Here is an 8682-nt window from a genome sequence, read left to right on the forward strand (position 1 = left end):
TCCCCTCCACGTGAGATTGGGTGAGAATCGGTTCGACCCCCTTTGCCCCTGAACGATTCACGCAATCAATGAGTACCCCTTACAGATAGGGTGGTACGCATAGGCGGATCCAGGGGGGGGGGGCACAGGGGCACGTGCCCCCCCCCAGACCCTTAAAAATATGCTAGATTTTTAATACGGTCCCATTATCATTTCGTTCGTTTTGTATGACGAGGTATCCTTGTGCCCCCCCCCCCTTGAACAAAATCCTGGATACGGCCTTGCTTGTGCCCCTCCCAGAAAGAAATCCTGGATCCGCCCCTGAATTGGTACGGCAGTTTACATAACAAAATCCGAAAACAAGAAAAAGCGGTTTTTTAACCCACAATTTCACACCTTGCTTTCTTTTGTTGTGGTATGCTTTCCTTCCTTTTATAGTGGTACGTCATGTAGTATATCGAAATATGCTGCGTGAACGGCGGTGATATATCCATGAATTTGCCATGAGAAAATAAGTAGTCAGGATTTGGGGAGTCTGGGACAAGGTCAAATTAAGCGTTCCCTTTCACTCCCAGTGAATTCCAGACACGTGCCGAGCCCATAGCTTCTCCCACTCGAGTTGGATATGTTCCCATTGGCAGTTACCAAGGTCTAAACACGTGCGGTTGCAACGTGAATCGTATTTCCCCGTCTCGGCATCGGAAATAACCGAAATTACACCTCTAACTTCTTTGTTATTGAACATTTTTGAAAATAAATGCTCTTAAGTGAAAGAGCAAGTAATTATCAGTAAAAAATATCTCTAACACTTTTTCGATACAAGTCATAGTTATGAAGATAAATAGTATCTTGTCTTATAAACAATTGTTGATTATTAAAAATCGCAATAACTTTGTTAATATTTATGCTATGATCACCATTCAAATTCCTATCATCATCAAATTTAATATAGAATACTTTAGCATTTCCAAAAATTTGTCACCACAGCGATAAATACTCATTTTCAGAACCCTCCACAAAACTGCACATATTGTCTATGGTATGAGGCAAGGCTATAAGTGAAAGGCGTTCCCAAGCGATCTAAGTGGGATGGGTAGGTTACGCCTAGGAGGCAAGGCTATAAGTGAAAGTCGTTTCCAAGCGATCCAAGTGGGATGGGTAGGTTACGCCTAGATTTGCCCCTTCCACGGTACCTTCTAAGCAGTATATAAGGCCGTGCAGCCACTGAGAAAATCACCAGCGGTCTCAGAACTAGTCTGATTCCATCGGTCCAACTGAATCATCGAGTAGGTCTTCAAGAAGTGAATTCTGTAGGAATTCTTTATGAATTCTGATTGAATTCCGGAAGAATCATCAGAGACCCGGACGCCGAAGGAGTTTGCCGCTTAAGGTAAATATGATCCGTAAAACTGAGTTTTTCGGATTTTTTCCTATTTTTTCTATTGCTTTTGGAACCGAGAAAATTCATGAGCATGTTATGCTCAATACCCCCCTTCGACTCCCGGTCAAAAAACAGGAAGGAATTTTTTATGTATCCTAGGATACTTAGGGTATGGTAGAAATCCTGGTCCTAGTACTCCCGTTTTCTCCTCTAAAATTCGGGGAGATTAGTAAAGGAACAACCCCGTTTAAAAAAATTTGATAGAGCAAATAGTTTAGATTCGGTGGGCCAATATATGAATGATGGTATTAGGAGAATATAGGTTAGTAGCAGGTATCTTTGTAAGAAAATCTTTAATATCTCCCTTATTTGAACAAATAGGACCATAGTTTAAATTTGAATGTTGATGAGTAAGTGACAACTCATCTTTTGTGTGTAAAAGAAATCACCTCACTCCAAGGGCGTGGCCCCTATACTCTGGAGATAATTCCTGCGATGGTCTATAACTCCCTTATTTGAACAAATAGGACCATAGTTTAAATTTGAATGTTGATGAGTAAGTGACAACTCATCTTTTGTGTGTAAAAGAAATCACCTCACTCCAAGGGCGTGGCCCCTATACTCTGGAGATAATTCCTACGATGGTCTATAACTCCCTTATTTGAACAAATAGGACCATAGTTTAAATTTGAATGTTGATGAGTAAGTGACAACTCATCTTTTGTATGTAAAAGAAATCACCTCACTCCAAGGGCGTGGCCCCTATACTCTGGAGATAATTCCTACGATGGTCTATAACTCCCTTATTTGAACAAATAGGACCATAGTTTAAATTTGAATGTTGATGAGTAAGTGACAACTCATCTTTTGTATGTAAAAGAAATCACCTCACTCCAAGGGCGTGGCCCCTATACTCTGGAGATAATTCCTACGACCGTCTATAACTCCCTTAATTGAACGAATAGGACCATAGTTTAAATTTGAATGTGGATGAGTAAGTGTCCACTCATCTTTTGTGTGTAAAAAAAATCACCTCACTCCAAGGGCGTGGCCCCTATACTCTGGAGATAATTCCTACGATGGTCTATAACTCCCTTATTTGAACAAATAGGACCACAGATTAAATTTGAATGTTGATGAGTAAGTGTCCACTCATCTTTTGTATGTAAAATAAATCACCTCACTCCAAGGGCGTGGTCCCTATACTCTGGAGATAATTCCTGCGATGGTCTATAACTCCCTTATTTAGACAAATAGGACCATAGTTTAAATTTGAATGTTGATGAGTAAGTGTCCACTCATCTTTTGTATGCAAAAGAAATCATCTCACTCCAAGGGCGTGGTCCCTATACTGTGGAGATAATTCCTACGATGGTCTATAACTCCCTTATTGGAGCAAATAGGACCATAATTTAAATTTGAATGTTGATGAGTAAGTGACAACTCATCTTTTGTGTGTAAAAGAAATCATCTCACTCCAAGGGTGTGGCCCCTATACTCTGGAGATAATTCCTGCGATGGTCTATAACTCCCTTATTTGAACAAATAGGACCATAGTTTAAATTTAAATGTTGATGAGTAAGTGACAACTCATCTTTTGTATGTAAAAGAATTCATCTCACTCCAAGGGCGTGACCCCTATACTCTGGAGATAATTCCTGCGATGGTGTATAACTCCCTTATTTGAACAAATAGGACCATAGTTTAAATTTGAATGTTGATGAGTAAGTGTCCACTGATCTTTTGTATGTAAAAGAAATCACCTCACTCCAAGGGCGTGGCCCCTATACTCGGGAGATAATTCCTACGACCGTCTATAACTCCCTTAATTGAACGAATAGGACCATAGTTTAAATTTGAATGTTGATGAGTAAGTGTCCACTCATCTTTTGTATGCAAAAGAAATCACCTCACTCCAAGGATGTGACCCCTATACTCTGGAGATAATTCCTACGACCGTATATAACTCCCTTATTTGAACAAATAAGACCATAGTTTAAATTTTAATGTTGATGAGTAAGTGTCCACTCATCTTTTGTATGCAAAAGAAATCACCTCACTCCAAGGATGTGACCCCTTTACTCTGGAGATAATTCCTGCGATGGTCTATAACTCCCTTATTTGTGGATTTTTTACCTTATTTGGGGTGAAAGGAAATAGGGAATGACTTCGCAATCCACCTGGGGAGAATTGAGCTAGGTATTTTCCACACTACTGGCGTCATTCAGTAGCAGCTTTGCGCATTCCTTACCTTATTTGGGTGTAAGGAAATGCATAACTTTATCATCTATCCGTGAGGATTGACCTCGGTTTTTTTTCTACTTAGTTGGAATACCTCTGCAGCTGACATCATTCACAGTCTTCTCAACCCACTTGGCAGCCATCCGCTGAAGAGTAGGAGGAGAAGATTTCCTTTTATAAATACCGATCGAAGACGGAAGCATTCATTGCAATCTCGTCATTTGATCCGAGAACTTCCTCTTGGTGACTACTCCTCAAAGACAACGTCATCTGCTCTCAACGAAGACAACATCATCGCCATCTAGATCTTGGTAAGTCTAACTTTTTAGACATTCCAAGTTCCCACCTTAAAATACTACCTTGAGGAAGTAATCACTGCAGAATACACTACCATTTTATTTTTATTGAGATTTTAAGTAGATTGCATTCGTTACGAGGTTAGAATTGAACGTTTTTATAATCCTACATCTGATCCAAGACGAAGAATTAGCTAAACTTTTCTCTATTTTTTCAGATTTCTCACATTAATCATGACATCTATTAGAGACATCATTTTTAACTTTAAAAACAATACATATAGAACTAAAGAAGAACTTGAACAAGCGTTAGCGTGCATTTACAGAAAAGTAGCCCTTGAAAACGAAAGCATTGATGACATGGAAACTTATCATGAAATGAAAGATGTATTAGATAAAGCAAATGGTAGAAAATTTTGTCCTTACTGCGAAATCTTCTATAACATTGATGAGGCTATGCCTCATGAGAATACCAACGCACACCGGATCAAAATTAACGAGCAAATAGGGAGAGGGTTCAATGAAATCGAATCGGCAATTAGATCCAGGCTAAAAACATTTTGGATAACTCCCGAAGGGGATGTTCAGGACGTTGTAACTTTTCTTGGTGAAATAAAAAATCTGTTGATTGAGAAAATTAGAGAGCAAACAAGGACGAACAGGAGTATAAAGTTCAACCTCCTATTGATTTGCAAATTTCAAAAGGGAGAACACGAGGAGCTGAATACCTCATTTAAGACTAGTAATCAACGAGTCCTACTTGTTGATCAGTTAAATGAGATTATGGACGAGAAATTTTCGAAACTTTTAAAAGAAAAGTCCGAATTTCAAGCTAAAGGGTCAGGATGGACTTTGGCTGAAGTTATAGGTTTAGAGCTTCGTATTAACAAGTACACCCCTCTTCGAGGTTCTACATTCATCGAGTTACCTACAAAAATTAAGCATACGAAATCCGTTATCAATGTCAAAAATGATGATCAATACTGCTTTAAGTATGCTATATGGGCAAAATATGTAGCCAATCATCCCGAACGAGTTTCAAAATACGATTGTGAGGAATTTCGGGAGACCTATACTTGGAACTGTATTGATTACCCAGTAGATCTGAAGGATATCCCTAAATTCGAGCGTGACAATAACATTTCAATTAATGTGTTTGGACTAGATGATAAAAACAATGTGTATCCTATAAAAATTGTAGATTATGAGCTTGAGGATCATCGCGACCTCCTCTACATCACCAACGAAACAACTGCTCACTATTGCTGGATAAAGAATTTTGAAAGACTCGTGCGCTCCCAAATTACTAGACATAAAACTAGAATTTTTATTTGTAAACGGTGTCTAACTTATTACCATGACGTAGAAAAACTCGAATCTCACAAAGACTTATGTAGAGGAACGGGGACACCAAGTAAAATAGTGCTACCAGACGAGGACAATAAATTATTGAAATTTACCAACATTAATCGCACTTTCCGTGTACCTTACGTGATATATGCCGATTTTGAATGTCTACTGAAAAATGTAAACACATGCGAACCGTGTTCTAATACTTCGTTCACTAACATCATACAGAAGCATGAGCCATTCAGCTTTTGTTATATCATGATGACTCCAAACGGATGCGAGGAGCCAGTATTGTATCGAGGGCCTAATGCAGCACGTGTTTTTATTGACAGTATAAAAGATGAAGCCCAGAAGGTTTTCAAGTTGTACAAAAATACTATTCCTATAACACCACTCACAGAGGAAAAAGAGAGCGCTTTCCAAAACGCATCGACGTGCCACATTTGTGGGAATGAGTTGAACGAGGATAGGGTTAGGGATCACGATCACCTGACGGGACAGTATCGAGGTCCAGCTCATTCCTTTTGCAATGTGCAGTATAAGATGCCTCAATTTCTTCCAATTTTTATTCATAACCTGTCCGCGTATGATGGTCATTTCATTGTACGAGAGCTAGACTATGATGAGAGGGAAATATTCATTATTCCAAATTCTGAAGAAAAATATATCACTTTTTCCAAGTCTATACAGGATAATTTCAAAATTCGTTTTGTCGATACCTTTCGATTTATGCCCGCTTCTCTTGCTTCTCTAGTCTCGAACCTGACTAAATTTAAATATACCACAGAAATTTTTGGTGACAAGACGCGACTAGTTACACGAAAGGGGGTTTATCCCTATGATTACACTGATTCGTTGAATAAGCTCGATGAAACCTTGCTCCCGGACAAGGATAATTTTTACAACAGATTGAACGACGAGCATGTGTCAGACGAAGATTATGGTCACGCTTTGAACGTATGGTCTTCGTTTGGATGTGAAACACTCGGTGATTACAGTGATGTTTATTTGAAAAGTGACGTCACTCTTCTCGCCGATGTTTTTGAGAACTTTCGTGACGTGTGCTACGGAGCCTACAAGTTAGATCCGGCGTGGTATTACACTGCACCAGGTTTAACATTTGATGCAATGCTTAAGTACACTGACATAGAATTAGAGCTTTTGACTGATTACGATATGATACTCATGATCGAAAACGGAATTCGCGGAGGAATTTCACAGTGTTGTAAAAGATACTGTGAATCGAACAATAAGTACATGTCAGGTTATGACCCAGGTAAAGATTCGATATATTTAACCTATCTTGACGCGAATAATCTCTACGGATGGGCACTCTCCAGACCCCTTCCTTACGGTGAATTTCGGTGGTTAAAACAGGAGGAAATTGACGATTTTAGCGTGGAAAATGTTCCCGATGACAGTGAAACTGGATACATTCTCGAAGTTGATCTTGAGTACCCACATTGGCTGCACGATACGCATTCAGATTTCCCTCTTTGCCCGGAAAACAAGACACCACCTAACGGTAAACATGAAAAACTTTTGACCACCCTCGAAAATAAAAGTAAATATGTAATTCATTACATGAACCTGAAACAGGCATTAGAATTAGGCATCATACTCAAAAAAGTGCACAGAGTTATCGAGTTCAAACAGTCTTCGTGGTTAAAGACCTATATTGACCTAAATACAGATCGTCGAAAAGTTGCTAAAAATGAATTTGAGAAGGACTTTTACAAGCTCATGAATAACGCCGTATTTGGCAAGACAATGGAGAATGTAAGGAAACGGATGAATATGCAATTAGTGACAAGCGAAAAAAGACTTCAAAAATTAATCAATAAATCGACATTTTTGGATAGGACAATTTTCAACGAGTCTTTAGTAGCCGTTCACATGCGGAAAGCCACCATCAAAATGGTTAAGCCAATATACATTGGTTTCTGCGTTCTCGATCTCAGCAAAACTCTAATGTACGACTTTCATTACCGCACCATGCTACCCAAGTACCAAAATAAATTGTCACTCGCCTACACAGACACTGACAGCTTCATTTATGAGATTAGAACGGATGATGTATACAGAGATATGCTAGAATACCTAGATGCATTCGACACCTCGAATTATCCAAAAGAACATCCGTGTTATTCTGAGACGAATAAAAAAATTATTGGAAAGTTCAAAGACGAGTGCGATGGTCTCATTATGACGGCTTTCGTTGGATTAAGAAGCAAATTGTACTCATTCAAGATGAAATCGGGTAAAGAAAAAAAGAAGGCAAAGGGGATAACGAAATCTGTGAAGGAAAAATGCCTAAAATTTGGTGATTATATTAATTGTTTAAAAGAGAACTCGACGCAATTTCGAAAGATGAACGTAATCCGTAGCAAAATGCACGAGTTATACACTGTTAAAATAAATAAGGTGACACTAAATGCATCCGATGATAAACGATATATTTGCGAGGATGGAATGAATACGCTTGCTTGGGGTCATTACAGAATTCCGCGAAAGCGTACACATGATCAGGCATTTGGTAATGATTGAAATTGGTAAAAACTAGTTTCATCGTAATCATGATTCCAGTGTTAATCATGACGTTGGCCTGGAAACATCCTTTCACATGCATCTGCGCGGGTCCGTCAGGTTGTGGAAAAACCACATTTGTCACGCAGTTTTTGGAAAAGTTGGATTATATGATAGATAGTCCAATAGAGCAAGTGGTTTGGTGCTGTGCCCCAGGAAGTGAGCCTAACATACGAATACCAGTTGAATTTTACTCCGAAATACCTCCTTTCGAAGAATTTGGTGGTGTTCCTACTTTGTACGTTATAGATGATTTAATGAGTGAGGGAGCCTACAGCAAAGATGTGTGTAGATTATTCACCAGAGGTAGCCATCATTTTAACATTTCGGTGTTTTTGATCACGCAGAATATTTTCTATCAAAGCCAGCAATCGAGAAACATATCATTGAATTCAAAGTATATTGTAGCGTTCAAAAATCCCAGAGATAAGTTACAATTTGGTCATTTAGCTAGGCAGGTCTATCCGGAAAAATCGGGGGAATTGGAGAGGGTATATAAACAGGTTACGCAAGAACCATTCGGTTATTTGGTTCTTGATCTTGGTCAGGACACGGACGAGAGATTCCGCTTTAGAACCAAAATTTTTCCCCAAGACGGGGCCACTGTCATTTACATGCCCCAACGCGATGAAAAGATTGAAGAACAATAAACACTTGCTCCACGTCCTAAAATCTGCAAAGCCTAAATTACGTACTGCCATATTGAATAGCTCGGACGAGGAGTTGATTAAAACAATTTGCGATTGTTGCCTCAATACTCTAAACGGAAATCACAAGATTGATAAGCGATTGAAACGAAAATTATCCAAGCATCGTAACACACTGAGAAAGTTGGCTGAACGAGGAACT

The 8682-nt window shown here is 39.0% G+C and overlaps 1 long non-coding RNA gene across 1 annotated transcript; it reads left to right on the forward strand.

The window, feature by feature from the left end:
• The first annotated feature begins 1086 nt into the window (after positions 1 to 1086).
• On the forward strand, positions 1087 to 4150 carry LOC124155113. Its single transcript, XR_006864133.1, has 3 exons — positions 1087 to 1369; positions 3687 to 3912; positions 4116 to 4150. It is a non-coding gene; the product is annotated as an uncharacterized LOC124155113 (long non-coding RNA).
• The last annotated feature ends 4532 nt before the right edge of the window (positions 4151 to 8682 follow it).

This window comes from Ischnura elegans, chromosome 3 (assembly GCF_921293095.1).
Source record: "Ischnura elegans chromosome 3, ioIscEleg1.1, whole genome shotgun sequence".
NCBI lineage: Eukaryota > Metazoa > Arthropoda > Insecta > Odonata > Coenagrionidae > Ischnura > Ischnura elegans.